Source organism: Pseudophryne corroboree, chromosome 9 (genome assembly GCF_028390025.1).
Source record: "Pseudophryne corroboree isolate aPseCor3 chromosome 9, aPseCor3.hap2, whole genome shotgun sequence".
NCBI lineage: Eukaryota > Metazoa > Chordata > Amphibia > Anura > Myobatrachidae > Pseudophryne > Pseudophryne corroboree.
Genome location: NC_086452.1, coordinates 416265445 through 416289375, shown reverse-complemented (window position 1 = coordinate 416289375; position 23931 = coordinate 416265445). Strand labels below are relative to the sequence as shown.

General features: G+C 45.5%; 1 protein-coding gene and 2 pseudogenes across 1 annotated transcript in view; 2 read left to right on the top strand and 1 right to left on the bottom strand.

Annotated features, from left to right (window-relative positions):
- MAGI1 (membrane associated guanylate kinase, WW and PDZ domain containing 1) overlaps nt 1–23931 on the top strand; it is an 809094-nt gene that overhangs the window by 475794 nt on the left and 309369 nt on the right. The gene's annotated exons all lie outside the window — the stretch shown is intronic.
- On the bottom strand, nt 6662–6780 carry LOC134962951 (5S ribosomal RNA; annotated as a pseudogene).
- Nucleotides 7776–7894, top strand: LOC134963389 (5S ribosomal RNA; annotated as a pseudogene).

The window sequence follows — 23931 nt, the reverse complement described above, 5'->3', positions numbered from 1 at the left end:
CAGGAACCCCAGCATCCACTAGGACGATAGAGAAAATAAGATTTTACTTACCGATAAATCTATTTCTCGGAGTCCGTAGTGGATGCTGGGCGCCCATCCCAAGTGCGGATTATCTGCATAAATTGTACATAGTTATTGTTAACTTATTCGGGTTATTGTTGTAGGAAGCCATCTTTCAGAGGCTCCGCTGTTATCATACTGTTAACTGGGTTTAGATCACAAGTTGTACGGTGTGATTGGTGTGGCTGGTATGAGTCTTACCCGGGATTCAAAATCCTCCCTTATTGTGTACGCTCGTCCGGGCACAGTACCTAACTGGAGTCTGGAGGAGGGTCATAGGGGGAGGAGCCAGTGCACACCACCTGATCGGAAAAAGCTTTACTTTTTGTGCCCTGTCTCCTGCGGAGCCGCTATTCCCCATGGTCCTTTCAGGAACCCCAGCATCCACTACGGACTCCGAGAAATAGATTTATCGGTAAGTAAAATCTTATTATTATATGGATGCATATGTGCTAAGTTCCTAATCTACATCTATGGACATAGCTTTTGACAGAATATTGGATGCTATTTGCTGTGGACGTTCATAGCCTAATTACCTTTGTGCTACAAAGTGACTGAAGGAAAAGTTCTGATCACCAGGGGCCCCTTGGGTAATTATATGCATTTAACTGTTTGATCAGTTCGTTATATCAGTGCTATAACATTTACTGGTGACGAATGAAATGGAGGTCATTCTGTGATATATGACATTTTTATGGGTTGATGGAGTTTTTAATTAATTTTTTTAAATCATGTATTTTTTAATACCGGCCGGGTTCATGTGTGTATGTTACGTTTATGTTGTTTGTTGATTCCATTGTGTGATTAAAATGATATAAATTGATTCCAGCTATGCAACGCTTAATTTAATATTTTTCTTTTAGCTTCCACTTTTTTGGAGACTCAGTGACCTCTCTGATAGAGCTGCAGCATACCTGGAGTATTAGTGTTTGCGTACAGGAGATCCCTTACTAAGTCAGTGCCGAGTATTCCTTTTTCATTTTCGGTCTGCATGTCATTACTGCATTTCTGTCCTTGCAGCCCCCACTCCATTGGTCAGTTGAGTATACTGGACCTCACTCAGCTGGCCTTTTGTGTGGAACACCGATGGTTGCGATGTTGGATCCTAGCTTGCGACGACGATCGCAGTAATAGGATCACTGCTACATGCAGCATTGTATTTTTGTCTATCTCTGAAACAGGCCCTATTTAAGTCCTGCGATGGAGACACATTTGATTGTGATAATTGATCACCAGGTAGGGAGTTAGGATGGGAAAAGGGAAAAAGTGGTATAACATACCTCCCAACTGTCCCGATTTTCACAGCAGCGATACTGCGAGAGAGAACTCAGCTGCCTGCACATGTCCTCCTTCAGACGTTTTACTGAAATGATATTGTGTGAACGGACCCATAATATACTTGATATACTGGCGTATAGCATTATTCTTCCCACCTGGGTTATTAATGTGCGCACTATACAGTCACATAGTGAGGTGTTTACATTATTTTATTTATTTTTTCGTTTTTTTTGTGTGCTTGCCATGAAGGCGTTAAACCCTTGAGATCATTAGAAACGTAACATACAGCATTTGTTACTGTTACTTTTAAGTCATTATACTTGTGTTTGCATATTAGCATTCACAGTGTGCCTTCTAATGCTTTAGCAGTTCAAGAACCACTTAATTGGCTAAAATATTTCCCAAAACTGCTCAGAAATTGTGTGTTTTATTTATGATTGAATTAGGTTAAGAACACTTATTAATCCTTATGTAAACATTTTTATAAACATTGGTTCATACATCAGTGGTCGATATATTGGTCAACCAATGATGGGAAAATTGAGAGAATCACAACTTTACATATTCGCAACGGTCGCTTTTTTCTGCAGCCGATGGGTGTACACAGGGAAGGCGAGTGCTCCTTTTTTTACACTTCTGCTAATGTCTGCAGCTGTGGGTGGGGGTGCCCAATCAGCAGTGATCGGCAGCATGGCATGCACTGGGGGAGGGAACCAGGAAGTAGGGGAGCCGGGAGGTCCCTCTGAGAAAGGCAACAGCTGGAAGAATTGGTTGTGGGTTAGATTCCCGCTATAGCCCTACCTGTTGGAAGCTTGTATAGGGGTGTAGTATGAGTGGCCAGAATACCGGCGCCGGGATCCCGACCGCCGGCATACCGACAGCTGGGCAAGTGCTAATGAGCCCCTTGCGGGCACGGTGGCGAGCTATGCACGCCACGCTATTTATTTTCCCTCCAGGGGGAGTCACGGACCCCCAAGAGGGAGAATATGTCGGCATGCCGGCGGCCGGTATGCTGGTCGCCGGGATCCCGGCTGGCGGCATCCTGAAGACCACTCCTTGTATAGAGCTTGTGTGGATTTTCACTGGGTGGTCCATTGTCCTCCCGCACGCCCAATATACTGGTAGGTTAATTGGCTTCTGACAAAAATAATTTTAGTGTGCATGTGTGTGTCCATGTGGTAAGGAATATACTATAGATTTAGGATCAAAGCAAATATGGCTGGCACCACAGCATTTAAAATCCACAGCCGAGGAGATAAACAGAAGCACCTTAAATGGGATGTGGTATGATTGGTCGACAGTCATTGGGTCAACACGAGAATGTCAACAGGGTCTGTCGACATGCCAAGTTGTGATACTCAACATGCTGACTGTCATCATGTCTATCCAGATGATATGTCAACATGATGAATGGTCAACGCACTGTCCCTAGAGGTGTAGGGCAGTGGTTCTCAAACTGTGTGCCATGTCACCCTGGGGTGCCTCAGGACACTTGCAGGGGTGCCTTGGATCGGTGATCCAGGACTAATTCACATTATTTATGGTCAGTGTATTACGCAAAACCAGTGCTGGTGGCTGTCAACCATAACATGTGGACAAACAGAAGTAAATCTTGTCCCTCACCACACAACACAATGTAAGGATGACATATAAACACAAAATACTTAATTTTAATTTTATATTTCTTTCTAAGTTTCTCAATAAGAAACATTTGGCCTAGGGGTGCTGTGAAAAAAATTCTGATACTCTAGAGCGCCATGATTCAAAAAGGTTTGGGAATCACTGGTGTGTAGTGGCTTCTTTTAACTTCTCCAGGAGGCCATGTGATAGTCCCTTTTGGTGTGGACCTGTGATGCTGCAGCGTTCTGGTGAGCACTTCCCCCTTTCCCTAACCCTAATTCTTAACACTCCCTCTAGTGCCTAACCCTCCGTTCACCCCCCCATCCCACAGCCCAACACTGAACACTAGCCCGCCCCCCACAGCCTAACCCTAACTGTTGGCATCCTGAAACTGTCGACATTGCACATGGACCCATTGTGGACCTGACGACAGCATGAGGATGTCGACATGGTGTTTATCGATAGTTTGAACTATGTTGACATTCTGATGTTGACATGATGTCGACTTTATGATTGTTGATATGGTTACTGTCGACCATTCAACTGGATACACCTTAAATGTGGATAAATTGGACCCTCCTCACTTTTCGGGAGCTGTACACACAAGGAAAGGAGAATTGTCCACTACAGTAGAGTAGGAGTGATGCAGTATATAACAAACATGTCTGGGAACTCACCAGTCCTTATAACAGACAAAAATTAAGTTAATAAAACAGAAAAATGTAACTAGGCTGTTGGCACAAAAAAAATCAGATAATAAAGTCAAACACTTACAAATGTGAATCAGTTAAAATAAAAAAAATACATAATAAATAAAATATAAAATAATAAAGACAGAATGAGTCTCACTTATTTGGAATCTTGCAACATGTTTCATGGCTCAGCCACTTCCTCAGTGCCTTACAGGAATTTTTTGGCCAATATTTGCCTCAGAGGAGCTTCCAATCTGTATTCCCTATGTACACACACACACACACACACACACACACACTTGCGAGCAAGGGGAAAAATATACAAACTCCACACAGATAGGGCTGTGATTGGAATTGAACCCAAGACCTCACTGCTGTGAGGTAGTAGTGCTAACCATTACACTGTCTGGATATAGTATAGACTTACTGTAATGACCCTGTAGTCACTGCACCTTCTCTTATGTGTTGGCAAGGGTTTAGTATATATTGACATTCGTTATATCGACATGTTGACACTGATGTAATGTCGACCCTGTTGTTTTGTCTGATTCCATACCTAACACATTCTGTCGTTGTCAAGATTCCTCAGGTGTCGACATTAAGTTGACATTTTAACCGTGGCAACATCATCAAAGCTGTAGATATTGTGAATGTTGACACTGTAACCAAAGCACCCTGACTGCATTTCATTGCAAATGACTATGAGCCCCATAAATCACACAAATTACTAGACAGAAACATGAAACGTGCTAAATTCAATATATATACAGAAAACATACATGCACATAAAATAGTAGTTAAAGCAGGTTATCTGAATAAAAAGCGAGCTGCTATTCATACTGAAGGAACTCTTCCTTGAGGATCATATTCAGTGTTAGATGTAAGCAAACGACAGACCGTATATAGCATCCATAAATAATGTGGCCACGAGTTTCTCTGCACGTTTCGACTTTAATTTGGTCTTCCTCAGGTCATTGGGTGATGTTAATCACTGAAGTAAACTTTAAGGATCATGTACGAGTGTTGACTTTGCCACTTCCTCAATGAAGAAGGCAAAAGGGGAATTGTGTAGACCAAGAACATACAAACTAAATTCAAAAACTAATTTAGAAAATATGGAGAGTTGATAAAGCCATAATATAATACATTGAACTCCTCACTGCTATGTCTGGGTTGCAAGTCATATGTGACCACAATAGTTAAACAATAAAACATGGCACACCTGGTATATACAGCAAATGGTGATTGCAGAGCTCCCATGAGTATTTATTGTGACAGAACCACGTAGACGGAGTACAGTCCACCTCAGGCAGGTTACACAGTACATGCAGGTTTTGCAGGTCAGGATTTACAGGCAGTCTTTAAACAGCAGCAGAACATTCCAAGTTCTAATAAACACAAGTAGTACAGATTCCAAATGGCTCCTAACTTAACCCCAGACCCCCAACATATCGCCTGGCCACTTGCTGGCATCAGGAGCAATGACCTACTGATAAAAACAAATTTTTAAAGTTAGTAGATAAGTTGTAGTGATTAGCCTAGCTGTGGCTTACAACAGACTCAACTAAAACCCAGACTGGATTCCATCAGACCTATTGCTGTTGCTCTGATCCTGCAAAATCCTGCCGTTCCACATTAACCTCATGTCGAATCATGCTGACCCGGTAACAATATATTTGCTTGCTTTATTATTCAGCCTATACATTATTTTACCTGTCAATTAACCTGTAAAGTTGCCACATTGATAACTTTACTGTAATAGACCTGCTTCAGGGAGATCATATTTGCTGGAACAAGATACCCACATGAATGAGAGTGTTGAGAAGGTACGAGGTCTCAATAAATTTGGCTCTTGGATTTAAAGATGAGATATAGTGCAAAACATTTCCCAATGCATCTGCTGGTATTTATGTCTGTGCTGACAAGAAATGAAACCTGTTCCTCTATGGCGGAAGCAATGAAGATAAGACTAAACCATCTGCTCTGTATTGACTTTTGTCCCTTCATTTGCAGTCATAACACAGATAAATACAAATTTCTTTCATTTTTGTGTTACAAGCCAATCTGGAAACTGCCTCTTTAGAGATAATTATGTTAAATTTGTGTTTTATAACCGTTCAACGTCCCAAACATATCACTGATAATAGGTATGAATAATTTTGCACATCCAGAGGCAATTGGAGTTAGAGGATATTCACATTCTCATAATCAACCAGTATTATCCCTCTAAACCATTGGATGTAGAGGAAAACTGATGCTGGGAACTCTGTGTATAGACATACAGTACAAGCTGCTCCAAGCTTGACCCTAATGGCAGGAGCATATTAACAGAGGAGGGGAGCCGTGTGCAACCTCCTCCATCCATGCCCCTCCTGTAGCTAGTGCCTAGCAGTGTAAGAGAGTCTAAGCACTAGAAGGCCACAGACTCTATTGCGCTAATATCCTGGGAAATGGCACAGTAGCCATTTTTACAAAAAGGAAATAAATCTGCACAGGATGTCACAATTTCAGTTAAATAATTGGGAGTATTATGTATTAAACCAACATAAAGGCCTACTCAAATAATAAATTCAGCAAATAGTTGGTGGTCCAGGAGGATAGTTATAACAACTATGAAAAAACAAGTATGGTCCTTTAGAGAGAACAAAGAACCAAAAAAAGCAACTATAGGCCTTTTCCTGAGCACACTTGAAAAAATTGAAATTATGAAATTATTAAAAATTAACATTTATTAATATATACTTAAGAAAAAACGAGAGCTGGCATTAATAATTAAAGAGCATAAGTGTTTGCCAGTACCCATGTACCTTTTATAGGCAAAATTATAATATAGGTGAGCGAAAATAAATGAACCCTCATACATGGAGAAAATTCATACATATCCTCTCTAATCAGGAATTTATATGAATGAGGTCACTCCCTCGAGTCCTATATGATCTGACAAATGCTATTGACCTGAGATCAGATTGATGTAATGAGTCCCAAGTTGCTTAAACTGTTGGAGAGTAAAATACCTACGGTACCTAGTATTCCCTGGTGGTTCCCCATCCAGGTACTGACCAGGCCCTGCAGTGCTTGGCTTCCAAGATCAGACGAGTTTGGGCATACTCAGTGCGGTCTGACCGTAGGTGAAATTGTCTCCTGGGCGCACCGTTTTCCAATTGTATTGGGACCCAGAATCAATCACGAATTAATTGGATATTAGATTATATATGGTCAGAAATGAGTATGGTAATAACACTATGGTCTTATAAATTTCTGATCGTGGTAGGCTTCAAACAATAGTGCTGACTGTGCAGTCTTGAGATTGATATTACAAAAGAAACAGTTGTGCTCCTGAACGGCCTAAGCAGCAGGAGGGCTTAATAGTGCCCACAAATATTCATGGAACTTCCGGTCGCCGCGGCCGCCGGCACCTCACTCCTCGATTCCTGTCCCGTCTATCGGCTAGAGGGTCTACACAAGAGGTTGGGTAAGACAGTCATCGGCTCCTGGCCGAAAACGGACTCTCCTTGCCCGATCTGCGGCTCCCCCCTGATTTTCCCATAGGGTTCACCATATATTTCCCCATTTATTAGGGGAAACCAGAGGAATTTATTTCGTGGTATATAAAAATTTTTTTCATATCTCCATGAATATTATACTCAAATTTTCTTTTGGTGCATAACTACTGGGTAACTGTAGAGAAGGGAGTAACCCTCTCATAAGGGACTTTTGTAATCTGCAATTATTATATATGCTCTAATCAATACTACTGACAATTACTATACTGCTTACACATTTTCTATTGTCCTGATTATTGTGGAAATTACTAAGCCCATGTGTTGCCTGGGCTCTTTTGGAGCACAACTCTAAAAGACTCTCTATTATTCCACCATTGTGGGCACTATTAAGCCCTCCTGCTGCTTAGGCCGTTCAGGAGCACAACTGTTTCTTTTGTAATATCAATCTCAAGACTGCACAGTCAGCACTATTGTTTGAAGCCTACCACGATCAGAAATTTATAAGACCATAGTGTTATTACCATACTCATTTCTGACCATATATAATCTAATATCCAATTAATTCGTGATTGATTCTGGGTCCCAATACAATTGGAAAACGGTGCGCCCAGGAGACAAATTTACCTACGGTCAGACCGCACTGAGTATGCCCAAACTCGTCTGATCTTGGAAGCCAAACACTGCAGGGCCTGGTCAGTACCTGGATGGGGAACCACCAGGGAATACTAGGTACCGTAGGTATTTTACTCCCCAACAGTTTAAGCAACTTGGGACTCATTACATCAATCTGATCTCAGGTCAATAGCATTTGTCAGATCATATAGGACTCGAGGGAGTGACCTCATTCATATAAATTCCTGATTAGAGAGGATATGTATGAATTTTCTCCATGTATGAGGGTTCATTTATTTTCGCTCACCTATATTATAATTTTGCCTATAAAAGGTACATGGGTACTGGCAAACACTTATGCTCTTTAATTATTAATGCCAGCTCTCGTTTTTTCTTAAGTATATATTAATAAATGTTAATTTTTAATAATTTCATCATTTCAATTTTTTCAAGTGTGCTCAGGAAAAGGCCTATAGTTGCTTTTTTTGGTTCTTTGTTCTCTCTAAAGGACCATACTTGTTTTTTCACAGTAGCCATTTTCCCAGAGATTTCCTTACTGCGCATGCACAAAACTCTGGGAAAATGGCAGCTGCACTATTTACTCAGAAATTTGTGGAGAGATCCTGTGCCGGCGGAGAACTCCGGAGAGGGGAGTTTTGAGCAAATGGGTGCAGGGTGTGCAGTGTGGGCCACCTTAGTCTCAGAGTCCTGTGTGCACCCATTAGAGATATGCCACTGCCTAATGGCCATTTTGGTATGAGATGTAACAACAAAACTCCAACTTTCAATTACCTTTTTATTTTCAAATATACTTTATTTTCATATACATTTACAACATAGAAATACAGACTTCTAAAGCTGGTCATATACTCCAGAATAACTGTACAGTATGGAACCAGCCAGCGTAAATGACTGGTTTGAACGTTAGAATGCCGACATTAGGGTTAGGCTGTGGAAGGGGGGTGGGGTTTAGAGTTATGTTTATGGATAAGGGTTAGCGTACAGGAACACTGCATCACCTGATGCCGACACACCGGGAAAAGACAGATGCACCGCCGGAACTGACAGAGGTTAGCGATCGCAGCACCGTCAGGACCCATTCACTGGTGTATCTATAATGGGTGCAGTGCACACGGGCCACTGGGTCCAGAGGGGGCCCACACCGCACCCATTTCTTCTATACTTACCTTTCCAGCGTCCATCAGTGTCGACATGATCATGTCGTTATTCCCCTGTCGACAACACATGCCAAACCCGTTTCTGAGAATAATCACATTATCAACAAGGCTCAGGGTATGTGATGGAGAAAGAGGGAAGAGGCCACAGAACACATAAGCAAAGCTTTATTAAATGAGAAAGGAAAGGTTGGTCCATCTACTAATTCCTCAGGTCTGTCAATGTTGGAGTAGGCCTTGAACCAGCCTGTGACAGTTGTGAATAGACATCTTCAGACTCTGCTTGATGACATCCCTGTGTATAGGGACAGTACCAGAAGGGCTGCAGAGATGTCTCCTCATGATATACCAGAGACTGTGCTGGTCTGCACATTTTCCTGGGGATTATGGAAGCCCGGAGAGGCAAGTTTCCGTAGATGGGCACCATCCATGATACCTGATGGTAAGTCTGCTGGAATCTCTGTTTTCTCTAACGTCCTAGTGGATGCTGGGGACTCCGTAAGGACCATGGGGAATAGACGGGCTCCGCAGGAGACATGGGCACTTTAAGAAAGAATTTAGATTCTGGTGTGCTCTGGCTCCTCCCTCTATGTCCCTCCTCCAGACCTCAGTTTGAGACTGTGCCCGGACGAGCTGGGTGCTGTTCAGTGAGCTCTCCTGAGCTTGCTGTGAGAAAGTATTTTGTTAGGTTTTTTATTTTCAGGGAGCTCTGCTGGCAACAGACTCCCTGCATCGTGGGACAGAGGGGAGAGAAGCAGCCCTACTCTCTGAAGCTAGGTCCTGCTTCTTAGGCTACTGGACACCATTAGCTCCAGAGGGATCGTACACAGGATCTCACCCTTTGTCGTCCGATCCCGGAGCCGCGCCGCCGTCCCCCTCGCAGAGCCGGAAGACAGAAGTCGGGTGAGTATGAGAAGCAAGAAGACTCCGTTCTTCACTGAGGTAACGCACAGCACTGCAGCTGTGCGCCATTGCTCCCACACACCTCACATACTCCGGTCACTGTAAGGGTGCAGGGCGCAGGGGGGGACGCCCTGGGCAGCATATGGACCTCTTTTGGCAAAAGTACACATATATACAGTTGGGCACTGTATATATGTATGAGCCCCCGCCAAGAAAATGTATATTTAAGCGGGACAGAAGCTCGCCGTCGAGGGGGCGGGGCTTCTTCCTCAGCACTCACCTGCGCCATTTTTTCTCCACAGCTCCGCTGAGAGGAATCTCCCCAGGCTCTCCCCTGCAGATACACGGTAGAAGAGGGTAAAAAGAAAGGGGGGGCACATAATTAGGCGCAAAAATCAATATAAACAGCAGCTACTGGGTTAACATTAAGTTACTGTGTTATTCCTGGGTTTATAGCGCTGGGATGTGTGCTGGCATACTCTCTCTCTGTCTCTCCAAAGGGCCTTGTGGGGGAATCGTCTTCAGATGAGCATTCCCTGAGTGTGTGGTGTGTCGGTACGTGGGTGTCGACATGTCTGATGTAAAAGGCTCCCCTAAGGAGGAGATGGAGCAAATGTGTGTGTGAGTGGTGTCTCCGTCGACAACGCCGACACCTGTTTGGATATGTGAAATTAAGTGCTAAGGTAAATTTATTGCACAAAAGATTAGAGAACAGACAGGGAATCTACCCATGTCTGTCCCTATGTCGCAGAGACCTTCAGAGTCTCTCAATGATCACTATCCAAAATAATAGACACTGATATCGACACGGAGTCTGACTCCAGTGTCGACTACGATAATGCAAAGTTACAGCCAAAATGGCAGGAAAGTATTCAATATATGATTATTGTAATAAAATTTTTTGGCATATCACTGATGAGTCATCTGTCCCTGACACAAGGGTACACATGTTTAAGGGGAAGAAAGCTGAGGTAAATTTCCCTCCTCTCATGAAGAAAAAGAGCGGGAATCTCCAGACAAGAGACTGCAGTTTCCCACCAAGAATTCTCATGGAGTTTCCTTTCCCTACTAGGGCCAGGATACGATGGGAATCTTCCCCTAGGGTGTCAGGTTTGACCAAAAGATAGCGCTGACTTAACAGCTATCCTCAGCAGTGGCGTAACTAGAAATTTTTCTCCCCCAAGCCAAAAAATTCTTCGGCGCCCCCCCCCCCCCCCCCCTTCATGCTCCATAATTGGGAGCAAGAAAGGGATAAATATGCGCGTGCGTCAAAAAAGGGGCGTGGTTTCGTTGGAATGGGCGTGGTTTTGCATAAAGGGGCGCGGCATTGCAGGAAAAGACTACCTTATACCCCAGTTTTGCAACCTGCACGCCCATACGTTGGCCACCACAGGACAGAAAAATAATCCTGATTCATGCCCCTTACATTATTTGTCATTTTTCCTCCTTATAGTAATGCCCAGTATACATTATGCCACATACTGCAATGGCCCTTAGACATTATGCCGCACACAATAATGCACATGACACAATATGCACACACTGTAATGCCCCCGACACATTATGCCACACAACGTAATGCCTGTGACACATTATGCCACACACCGTAATGCCTGTGACACATTATGACAGGAATCGCAATGCCCGTTATACATTATGCTACACACTGCAATGCCCCTGATACATTATAGCACATACAATGTCTGTGACACATTATGACACACACCGCAATGTCCGTGATACATTATGCCACACACTGCAATGACCCTGAGACATTATACCACATATCACAATGCCCGCGATATAGTATACCATACACCGTAATGCCTGTGACACATTATGACACACACCGCAATGTCCGTGATACGTTATGCCACACACCGTAATGCCCATTACACATTAAGTCCTACAGTAAGGCTTCTAATTACTTTTCAATTACCTGCTCGTTGTCAGGGGTTTCATGCACTGGGTGTCATGCTCGTTGCCAGGGGTTTCATGCTCTTGGTTCCATGCACGGTGCCAGGGGTTTTCATGCTCAGGGTGTCATGCTCGTTTCCAGGGGTTTCATGCACTGGGTGTCATGCTCGTTGCCAGGTGTTTCATGCACTGGGTGTCATGCTCGTTGCCAGGTGTTTCATGCACTGGGTGTCATGCTCGTTGCTAGGAGGTAGTCCTTGTTGCTAGGGCTGTGCTCCCAGTGCCACATATGTCCCCAGTGCCAGATATTCCCCCACGGTGCCAGGTACTCACATGCCCCAGTGCCAAATATAGCCCCCCCCCATGTGCCAGGTACACATATCCCCCCCCAGTGCCACATATGCCCCCAGTGCCAGATATTCCCCCCAGTGCCACATATGCCCCCAGTGCCAGATATGCCCCCAGTGCCATTTATTCCCCCCCAGTGCCATATATGCCCCCAGTGCCAGATATTCCCCCCCAGTGCCATATATGCCCCCAGTGCCATATATGCCCCCAGTGCCAGATATTCCCCCCGTGCCATATATGCCCTCAGTGCCAGATATTCCCCCCCAGTGCTATATATGCCCCCAGTGCCAGATATTCCCCCCCAGTGCCACATATGCCCACAGTGCCATATGTTCCCCCACAGTGCCAAATATGCCCCCAGTGCCACATATGCCCCCAGTGCCAGATATTCCCCCCAGTGCCATATATGCCCCCAGTGCCAGATATGCCCCCAGTGCCAGATATTCCCCCCCAGTGCCATATATGCCCCCAGTGCCAGATATTCCCCCCCAGTGCCATATATGCCCCCAGTGCCAGATATTCCCCCCCAGTGCCATATATGCCCCAGTGCCAGATATTCCCCCCAGTGCCAGATATTCCCCCCAGTGCCAGATATTCCCCCCCCCAGTGCCATATATGCCCCAGTGCCAGATATTCCCCCCAGTGCCATATATGCCCCAGTGCCAGATATTCCCCCCAGTGCCAGATATCCCCCCCCCCCCCCGCTTTTTGGAGGGACACGGAGGGCACAGCTCACCTCTCCTGTGTCCCTCCTGCTGCATCATCTCCGGCGGCCGCGGGTCTAATAGGGGGAAGTGCCGGTTCGTGAGCCAATTAGAGCTCACGGACGGCACTTTCCCCTATTAGACCCGCGGCCTCCGGAGATGATGCAGCAGGAGGGACACAGGGAGGCGCGCTGTGCCCTCTGTGTCCCTCCAAAAAGCGGCGGAGGGAAGGAGACTGCAGACTGACATGCGGATGCTCGTCCGCATGTCAGTCTGCTGTAAATCAGTGGCGCCCCTGCAGCCCCTCGCCCCCAAGCCACCGCGAGGTCTGCGGGGGCAGTAGTTACGCCACTGATCCTCAGGGATCCTGCAGATAGCATGCAGTAAAAGTACTTTGAAGTCCATTTACACACATTCTGGTACACTACTCAGACCGGCGATTGTGTCGGCATGGGTTTATTGCGCTGTAGCAGCGTGGACAGATACCTTATCAGCAGAGATTGAGACCCTAGTATATATATATATATATATATATGTATATATATATATAGATATATATATAAAAGATGCTGTCTTAGATATATATATAAAACATGCCCAAAGAGACCTTAGTCTACTGGGTTCTAGAGTCAACGCAGCAAGTTGTACTGCATTTGCTGATTATGTCAAATTAATTTCATGTTTGAATAGTCTAGGTATGATTCGTTGAACTACACATCCCAGCAAGTTGTACTGCATTTGCTGATTATGTCAAATGAATTTCATGTTTGAATAGTCTAGGTATATTGAATACGGGTTTTTTTTTTTTTTTCCTTGTATGTTTTTCTCTTTGTAGAGATATAGTTGGCTGCCTTATTGGCATGTAATGTCTGTTTTTCTAAGCTAATTTATGGCCTTAGTTTAAAGGGGGATGGTCTTGGGTGGAGTTTGCAATCATTGCATTCACATGGATATTGTTCCTATTTGAAGTCTAGTATACGGCTGGATAGACGTCGGCTGGCAGTGCTTCCATAGAAGTGCTGACATAAAAGTGTTATTATAAAAATAGCGTTATACCTGCGTTAAACCGAAGAAAACCAGAAGGAAAACATCAACACACCAACACTACCACAAAAGGACTGCCTTAATGCTCAAAAGTATGTAATTCATCTTATGCATATCATCCGTTTTTACAAAACCTAGGAAAAGGCATCCCCAATCTGCTCACTACAGTTCTCTCTTATGCAAACTTATGTATGTTTCTTTATGTAATGATTTCTTGAAAATGTCATTGCATGTGTGGGGAAGTTGCTCAGTGAAACAGTTTAGTATTGCATACTAACTGGTGATTACCTCTTTTGAACATTAACCCATTGTGGTCAGGTGTACTATGTCTTTATATTTAGTAAGGTATAGTCATGGTGTAAAGGACAGAGTATGATTACTGATTAGTAAAAGAAAACAAATACTGAGCAACATCCCCAAACAGGTAATTTCAACTTTAAACTTGTCATTTATTTTGTACGCTCTGGACATGGCTACTACTAACAAATGCACAGAAACATTTTTTAAAGCTATGTCTGCAAATGCTAGGAGCTTAGGAGACAAAATTCCAGAGCTAATTGCGATAATGACAAGGGATAACCTGGATTTTGTGGCAATTACAGAGTCTTGGTGCAATGAGAATCATGACTGGGACTTAACTATACCAGGATACAATTTATTTAGGAAAGATAGAATAGGAAGAATAGGAGGAGGGGTAGCAATGTATGTGAAAAAAAGCATAAATGCCACTTTAATACAAAATATTGAAGCCAAAACTGAGGCCCTTTTGGTCACCATAGAAACTGGGAAGAAGGACATTATTCGCATTGGGGTGATCTATAGACCACCAGGCCAGGGGCAGGATTTGGACAGGAACCTATTGTTGGACATCTCTAAAATGGCTTTTAAGGGAGAAGTCATAATCATGGGAGACTTTAATTTACCTGATGTAAATTGGGAGGGGTCTTTTGCAAGTTCAGCTACAAGTGGCAAATTTCTACATTCCTTACAGGGAGCATCTCTCAAGCAATTGGTGAGGGAGCCCACTCGCAAAGACTCAATATTAGATCTAATTCTTACAAATGGTGAAAGGATATCTGATATATATGTGGGTGAGCACCTGGGATCCAGTGATCATCAAGCAGTATGGTTTAGTATAAAGACAGGATCCAACTCCTCTCACACAAAAACAAAGGTGTTGGATTTTAGAAATGCAGACTTTGCTAAAATGGGGAGATGTTTAAGTGATTCATTGGCAGACTGGAGGAACTTGGAAGGGGTGCAGGAGAGGTGGAAAAAAATTAAAAGTGCATTACTAAGTGTAACAGACCTTTGTATCAAAATGGTTAGGAAAAGCACCAGGAAAAGGAAGCCAGTGTGGTTCACAAAAGTAGTATCAACTAGTGTGAAAGCAAAAAAGATGGCTTTTAGGAAATACAAACAGACTCAAAATAATAACGACAAAGAGGAGTATCTGGACAGACGGAAGGATGCTAAGAAAGTGATCAGACGTGCAAAGGCAGAAGCTGAGGAGAAAATGGCCCAGTCAGTAGATAAAGGGGGCAAAACTTTTTTTAAGTATATAAGTGAAAGGAGAAAATCAAATGGAGGAATAATAAGACTTAAGACAGAGAGTGGGCATTTGGTGGAGGGAGACAAGGCAATAGCAGATCACCTAAATAATTATTTTTGCTCAGTATTTACTACAGAAGAAGGGATGGGGCCACAGTTAAATTGCAAGGACATTCATAAAAATAAGGTAGATGAAAATACATTTACAGAGGAGAAGGTCCTAACAGAACTTTCAAAACTAAAAGTGGATAAATCAATGGGACCAGATGGGATACACCCAAGGATACTCAAAGAGCTAAAAGATGTCCTGGTTACACCTTTAACAGAATTATTTAACCAGTCACTAAATACAGGTGATATTCCAGAGGACTGGAAAAGAGCAAATGTAGTTCCACTGCACAAAAGTGGAAGCAAGGAAGAAACAAGTAACTACAGACCAGTAAGCCTTACATCAGTAGTAGGGAAAGTAATGGAAAAACTATTAAAAGAAAGAGTAGTGGAATATCTTAAATCAAACAACTTACAGGATCCAAAACAGCATGGATTTACTGGTGGGAGATCATGCCAAACAAATCTTATTGACTTTTTTGACTCTGTGATGAAAATAATAGATCAAGGGGGAGCTGTAGATGTAGCATATCTAGACTTTAGTAAGGCATTTGACACTGTCCCACATCACAGACTGCTAAAGAAACTTGAAAGCCTGGGGGTGGATTATAAATTAGTGAAATGGATAAGAACCTGGTTGCAGGATAGGAAACAGACAGTTGTAGTTAATGGAGTGCAATCTATGGAGGGAAATGTTACCAGTGGAGTACCCCAGGGATCTGTACTCGGTCCAGTTCTCTTTAATATCTTTGTTGGTGACATTGCAGATGGTATTGAAGGGAAGATATGCCTTTTTGCAGATGATACAAAGATATGCAACAGGGTAGACACACCGGGAGGGGTCAAACAAATGATTGATGACCTAGGTAGGCTTGAGAAATGGTCAAGAACGTGGCAACTACAGTTTAATGCTAAAAAATGCAAAATCATGCACTTGGGTCTCAAAAACCCAAAGGCTAAGTATAGTATCAAGGGTACTATAATGGAAACTACTGAGGAGGAAAGAGATTTAGGAGTCACTATTTCAAGTGACTTGAAGGCAGGAAAGCAATGCAACAAAGCAATGAGAAAGGCAAGTCAGATGCTTGGTTGCATAGGGAGAGGAATCAGTAGTAGGAAAAAAGAAGTGATAATGCCACTGTATAGGTCATTGGTAAGGCCCCATCTGGAATACTGTGTCCAGTTCTGGAGACCCTATCTCCAGAAGGTTATAAATACATTAGAGAGTGTACAAAGAAGGGCAACTAAAATGGTGCATGGCCTACATCACAAAACTTACCCGGAAAGGCTAAAAGATCTTAACATGAATAGTTTGGAGGAGAGAAGGGAAAGGGGAGACATGATAGAAACTTTCAAATATATAAAGGGTCTTAACAAAGTTCAGGAGGGAAACATTCTTCAAAGGAAAAGAAGTATTAGAACTCGAGGGCATACATTGAGACTGGAGGGGGGGAGGTTCAGGGGAAATTTAAGGAAAAACTACTTCACAGAAAGGGTAGTGGATAAGTGGAATAGCCTCCCATCAGAGGTGGTAGAGGCTAAGACTGTAGGGCAATTTAAACATGCTTGGGACAGGCATATGAATATCCTTACAAAGAATCAAGATTAAAAAAGGGTTGAGATTGCCTAAAGGATAAAATAAAAAAGGGGCAGACTAGATGGGCCAAGTGGTTCTTATCTGCCGTCAAATTCTATGTTTCTATGTTTCTATGATTTCTGCTTGACGTGTCCTGTGGAACATGCAATGGACAGGTGATGCCGACTTAAGAGGCATATGGAAGGTTTACCTTACAAGGCTGAGGATTATGTGGAGAAGGGATCTCGGACCTGGTCTCCACAGCTATGGCTGGTAATTCTGATGTTTTGCCTTATATTCCCGCACAGCCTAGGAAAGCACGACATTGTCAAATGCAGTCCTTTAGATCACAAAGAAACAAGAAAGTCCGAGGTGCGTCCTTTCTTGCCAGAGGCAGGGGCAGAGGAAAGAAGCTGCACAACACAGCTAGTTCCCAGGAACAGAAGTCCTCCCCGGCCTCTACAAAATCCACCGCATGTTGCTGGGGCTCCACAGGCGGAGCTAGGCCCGGTGGGGGCACGCCTTCGAAATTTCAGCCACAAGTAGGTTCACTCCCTGTTGGATCCCTGGGCAATAGATATTGTGTCTCAGGGATACAAGCTGGACTTCGAGGAGATGCCCCCTCACCGACGGCCCTGCCGGCTTCCCCCCACGAGAGGGAAATAGTGTTAACTGCAATTCACAAATTGTATCTTCAACAGGTGGTAGTCAAGGTTCCCCTCCTTCAACAAGGAGGGGGTTATTATTCGACCATGTTGTAGTCCCGAAACCGGACGGTTCGGTCAGACCCATATTGAATTTAAAATCCCTGAACATATACCTGAAAAGGTTCAAGTTCAAGATAGAATCGCTGAGAGCGGTCGTCGCAAGCCTGGAAGGGGGGGATTTTATGGTGTCTCTGGACATAAAGGATGCATACCTTCATGTCCCCATTTATCCACCTCATCAGGCGTACCTCAGATTTGTGGTACAGGATTGTCATTACCAATTTCAGACGTTGCCGTTTGGTCTCTTCACGGCACCGAGAATATTTACCAAGGTAATGGCGGACATGATGGTACTCCTGCGGAAGCAAGGGGTCGCAATTATCCCATACTTGGACGATCTCCTCATAAAAGCGGGATCAAGAGAGCAGTTGCTGATCAGCGTAGCACTTTCTCTGGAAGTGTAACGGCAACACGGCTGGATTCTAAATATTCCAAAGTCGCAGTTGGTTCCTACGGCTCGTCTGCCTTTCCTAGGCATTATTCTAGACACAGACCAAAAAAGGGGTTATCTCCCGATAGAGAGAGCTCAGGAGCTCATGACACTGGTCAGGAACCTATTAAAACTAAAACAGGTGTCAGTGCATCACTGCACTCGAGTCCTGGGAAGGATGGTGGCATCATACGAGGCCATTCCCTTCGGCAGGTTCCATGCGAGGACCTTTCAATGGGACTTAAAGGACAAGTGGTCCGGATCACATCTTCAGATGCATCGGTTAATCACCCTATCCCCCAGGGCCAGGGTGTCTCTCCTGTGGTGGCTGCAGAGTGCTCACCTTCTCGAGGGCCGCAGATTCGGCATTCAGGACTGGGTCCTGGTGACCACGGATGCAAGCCTCCGAGGGTGGGGAGCAGTCACACAGGGAAGAAATTTCCAAGGGCTGTGGTCAAGTCAGGAGACTTGCCTTCACATCAACATCCCGGGATCTAAGGGCCGTATACAACGCCCTACGTCAAACGGAGACCCTGCTTCGCGACCAACCGGTTCTGATTCAGTCAGACACCATCACCGCAGGGGCTCATGTAAACCGACAAGGCGGCACAAGGAGCAGGGAAGCGATCACGGAAGCCACCAGAATTCTTTGCTGGGCGGAAAATCACGTAAGCGCACTGTCAGCAGTGTTCATCCCGGGACACGACCTCCACCCGGGAGAGTGGGGACTTCATCAGGATGTCTTCGCACAGACTGCATGTCGGTGGGAACTGCCACAGGTGGACATGATGGCATCCCGCCTCAACAAAAAACTACAGAGGTATTGCGCCAGGTCAAGAGACCCTCAGGCGATAGCTGTAGACGCCCTGGTGACACCGTGGGTGTTCCAGTCGGTCTATGTATTTCTCTGACGTCCTAGTGGATGCTGGGACTCCGTCAGGGCCATGGGGAATAGCGGCTCCGCAGGAGACAGGGCACAAAATTTAAAAGTTTGACCACTAGGTGGTGTGTACTGGCTCCTCCCCCTATGACCCTCCTCCAAGCCTCAGTTAGGTTTTTGTGCCCGTCCGAGCAGGGTGCAATCTAGGTGGCTCTCCTAAAGAGCTGCTTAGAAAAAGTTTGTTAGGTTTTTTATTTTCAGTGAGTCCTGCTGGCAACAGGCTCACTGCAACGAGGGACTTAGGGGAGAAGAAGTGAACTCACCTGCGTGCAGGATGGATTTGCTTCTTAGGCTACTGGACACTAGCTCCAGAGGGACGATCACAGGTACAGCCTGGATGGGTCACCGGAGCCGCGCCGCCGACCCCCTTGCAGATGCCGAATAGAGAAGAGGTCCAGAAACCGGCGGCAGAAGACGTCTCAGTCTTCATGAGGTAGCGCACAGCACTGCAGCTGTGCGCCATTGCTCTCCGCACACTTCACACCAGCGGTCACTGAGGGTGCAGGGCGCTGGGGGGGGCGCCCTGGGCAGCAATGTAATATACCTATTCTGGCTAAAATATATCACATATAGCCCCTGGGGCTATATGGATGTATTTAACCCCTGCCAGGTTCCAAAAAAACCGGGAGAAGAAGCCCGCCGAAAAGGGGGCGGGGCCTATTCTCCTCAGCACACAGCGCCATTTTCCTGCCCAGCTCCGCTGCGAGGAAGGCTCCCAGGACTCTCCCCTGCACTGCACTACAGAAACAGGGTAAAAACAGAGAGGGGGGGCACTTATTGGCGATATTTATAATATTTGAGCTGCTATAAAGGGAACACACTTATTAAGGTTGTCCCTATATATATTTATAGCGCTTGGGTGTGTGCTGGCAAACTCTCCCTCTGTCTCTCCAAAGGGCTAGTGGGGTCCTGTCTTCTATCAGAGCATTCCCTGTGTGTCTGCTGTGTGTCGGTACGTGTGTGTCGACATGTATGAGGACGATGTTGGCGTGGAGGCGGAGCAATTGCCTGTAATGGTGATGTCACCCCCTAGGGAGTCGACACCAGAATGGATGGCTTTGTTTATGGAATTACGGGATAGTGTCAGCACGCTACAAAAGTCGGTTGACGACATGAGACAGCCGGCAAACCAGTTAGTACCTGTCCAGGCGTCTCAGACACCGTCAGGGGCTGTAAAACGCCCTTTACCTCAGTCGGTCGACACAGACCCAGACACTGACACTGAATCCAGTGTCGACGGTGAAGAAACAAACGTATTTTCCAGTAGGGCCACACGTTATATGATCACGGCAATGAAGGAGGCTTTGCATATCTCTGATACTGCAAGTACCACAAAAAGGGGTATTATGTGGGGTCTGAAAAAACTACCTGTAGTTTTTCCTGAATCAGAGGAATTGAATGACGTGTGTGATGAAGCGTGGGTTACCCCTGATAGAAAACTGCTAATTTCAAAGAAGTTATTGGCATTATACCCTTTCCCGCCAGAGGTTAGGGCGCGCTGGGAAACACCCCCTAGGGTGGACAAGGCGCTCACACGTTTATCCAAACAAGTGGCGTTACCGTCTCCTGATACGGCCGCCCTCAAGGATCCAGCTGATAGGAGGCTGGAAAATACTCTAAAAAGTATATACACACATACTGGTGTTATAATGCGACCAGCAATCGCCTCAGCCTGGATGTGCAGTGCTGGGGTGGCTTGGTCGGATTCCCTGACTGAAAATATTGATACCCTGGATAGGGACAGTATTTTATTGACTATAGAGCAATTAAAGGATGCGTTCCTTTATATGCGAGATGCACAGAGAGATATCTGCACTCTGGCATCAAGAGTAAGTGCGATGTCCATATCTGCCAGAAGAAGTCTATGGACACGACAGTGGTCAGGCGATGCGGATTCCAAACGGCATATGGAAGTATTGCCGTATAAAGGAGAGGAATTATTTGGGGTCGGTCTATCGGATTTGGTAGCCACGGCAACAGCCGGGAAGTCCACCTTTTTACCTCAAGTCCCCAACAGAAAAAGCCGCAGTCTTTTCAGCCGCAGTCCTTTCGTTCCTATAAGAACAAGCGAGCAAAAGGAAATTCATATTTGCCCCGAGGCAAAGGAAAGGGTAAGAGACTACACCAAGCAGCCCCTTCCCAGGAGCAGAAGTCCTCCCCGGCTTCTGCAAAGGCCTCAGCATGACGCTGGGACCTTACAAGCGGACTCAGGGGCGGTGGGGGGTCGCCTCAAGAATTTCAGCGCACAGTGGGCTCACTCGCAGGTGGACCCCTGGATCCTGCAGGTAGTATCTCAGGGTTACAGGTTGGAATTCGAGAAGTCTCCCCGTCGCCGGTTCCTAAAGTCTGCTTTGCCAACGTCTCCCTCCGACAGGGCGACGGTATTGGAAGCCATTCACAAGCTATATTCTCAGCAGGTGATAGTCAAGGTACCCCTTCTACAACAGGGAAAGGGGTATTACTCCACGCTATTTGTGGTACCGAAGCCGGACGGCTCGGTAAGACCTATTCTAAATCTGAAATCTCTGAACCTGTACATACAAAAATTCAAGTTCAAGATGGAGTCACTCAGAGCAGTGATAGCGAATCTGGAAGAGGGGGATTTTATGGTGTCCTTGGACATCAAGGATGCTTACCTTCATGTCCCAATTTGCCCTTCACACCAAGGGTACCTCAGGTTCGTGGTACAAAACTGTCATTATCAGTTTCAGACGCTGCCGTTTGGATTGTCCACGGCACCCAGGGTCTTTACCAAGGTAATGGCCGAAATGATGATTCTTCTTCGAAGAGAAGGCGTATTAATTATCCCTTACTTGGACGATCTCCTGATAAGGGCAAGATCCAGAGAACAGCTGGAGGTCGGAGTAGCACTAACTCAAGTAGTGCTCCAACAGCACGGGTGGATTCTGAATTTTCCAAAATCCCAACTGATCCCGACGACACGTCTGCTGTTCCTAGGGATGATTCTGGACACTGTTCAGAAAAAGGTATTTCTTCCGGAGGAGAAAGCCAGGGAGTTATCCGAACTAGTCAGGAACCTCCTAAAACCAGGGACAGTGTCTGTGCATCAATGCACAAGAGTCCTGGGAAAAATGGTGGCTTCTTACGAAGCGATTCCATTCGGCAGATTCCATGCACGAATTTTTCAGTGGGATCTGCTAGACAAATGGTCCGGATCGCATCTGCAGATGCATCAGCGGATAAAATTGTCGACAAGGACAAGGGTCTCTCTGCTATGGTGGTTGCAGAGTACTCATCTGTTAGAGGGCCGCAGATTCGGCATACAGAACTGGGTCCTAGTGACCACGGATGCCAGCCTGAGAGGCTGGGGAGCGGTCACACGAGGAAGAAACTTCCAGGGCGTGTGGTCAAGCCTGGAAACGTCTCTTCACATAAATATACTGGAGCTAAGAGCATTCTACAATGCTCTAAGCCTGGCAAAACCTCTGCTTCAGGGTCAGCCGGTGTTGATCCAGTCGGACAACATCACGGCAGTCGCCCACGTAAACAGACAGGGCGGCACAAGAAGCAGGAGGGCAATGGCAGAAGCTGCAAGGATTCTTCGCTGGGCGGAAAATCATGTGATAGCACTGTCAGCAGTGTTCATTCCGGGAGTGGACAACTGGGAAGCAGACTTCCTCAGCAGACACGATCTTCACCCGGGAGAGTGGGGACTTCATCCAGAAGTCTTCCACATGATTGTGGTCCATTGGGAAAGACCAATGGTGGACATGATGGCGTCCCGCCTCAACAAAAAACTGGACAGGTATTGCGCCAGGTCAAGAGACCCTCAGGCAATAGCTGTGGACGCTCTGGTAACACCATGGGTGTACCAGTCAGTGTATGTGTTCCCTCCTCTGCCTCTCATACCCAAGGTACTGAGAATTATACGGCAAAGGGGAGTAAGAACGATACTCGTGGCTCCGGACTGGCCAAGAAGGACTTGGTACCCGGAACTTCAGGAGATGCTCACGGAAGATCTGTGGCCTCTACCTCTAAGAAGGGACCTGCTTCAGCAGGGACCGTGTCTATTCCAAGACTTACCGCGGCTGCGTTTGACGGCATGGCGGTTGAACGCCGGATCCTAAGGGAAAAAGGCATTCCGGAAGAGGTCATCCCTACCCTGGTCAAAGCCAGGAAGGAGGTGACTGCACAACATTATCACCGCATTTGGAGAAAATATGTTGCATGGTGTGAGGCCAGGAAGGCCCCGACAGAGGAATTTCAACTGGGTCGATTCCTACATTTCCTGCAAACAGGATTATCTATGGGCCTCAAATTAGGGTCCATTAAGGTTCAAATTTCGGCCCTGTCGATATTCTTCCAGAAAGAATTGGCTTCAGTTCCTGAAGTTCAGACTTTTGTAAAAGGAGTACCACATATACAGCCCCCGGTTGTGCCCCCAGTGGCACCGTGGGATCTCAATGTAGTTTTGGATTTTCTCAAATCCCATTGGTTTGAGCCACTCAAATCGGTAGATTTGAAATATCTTACATGGAAAGTAACCATGCTACTGGCTCTGGCTTCAGCCAGGAGAGTGTCAGAATTGGCAGCTTTATCATATAAAAGCCCATATCTGATTTTCCATTCGGACAGGGCAGAATTGAGGACGCGTCCTCATTTTCTGCCTAAGGTGGTATCAGCGTTTCACCTGAACCAGCCTATTGTGGTGCCTGCGGCTACTAGCGATTTGGAGGATTCCA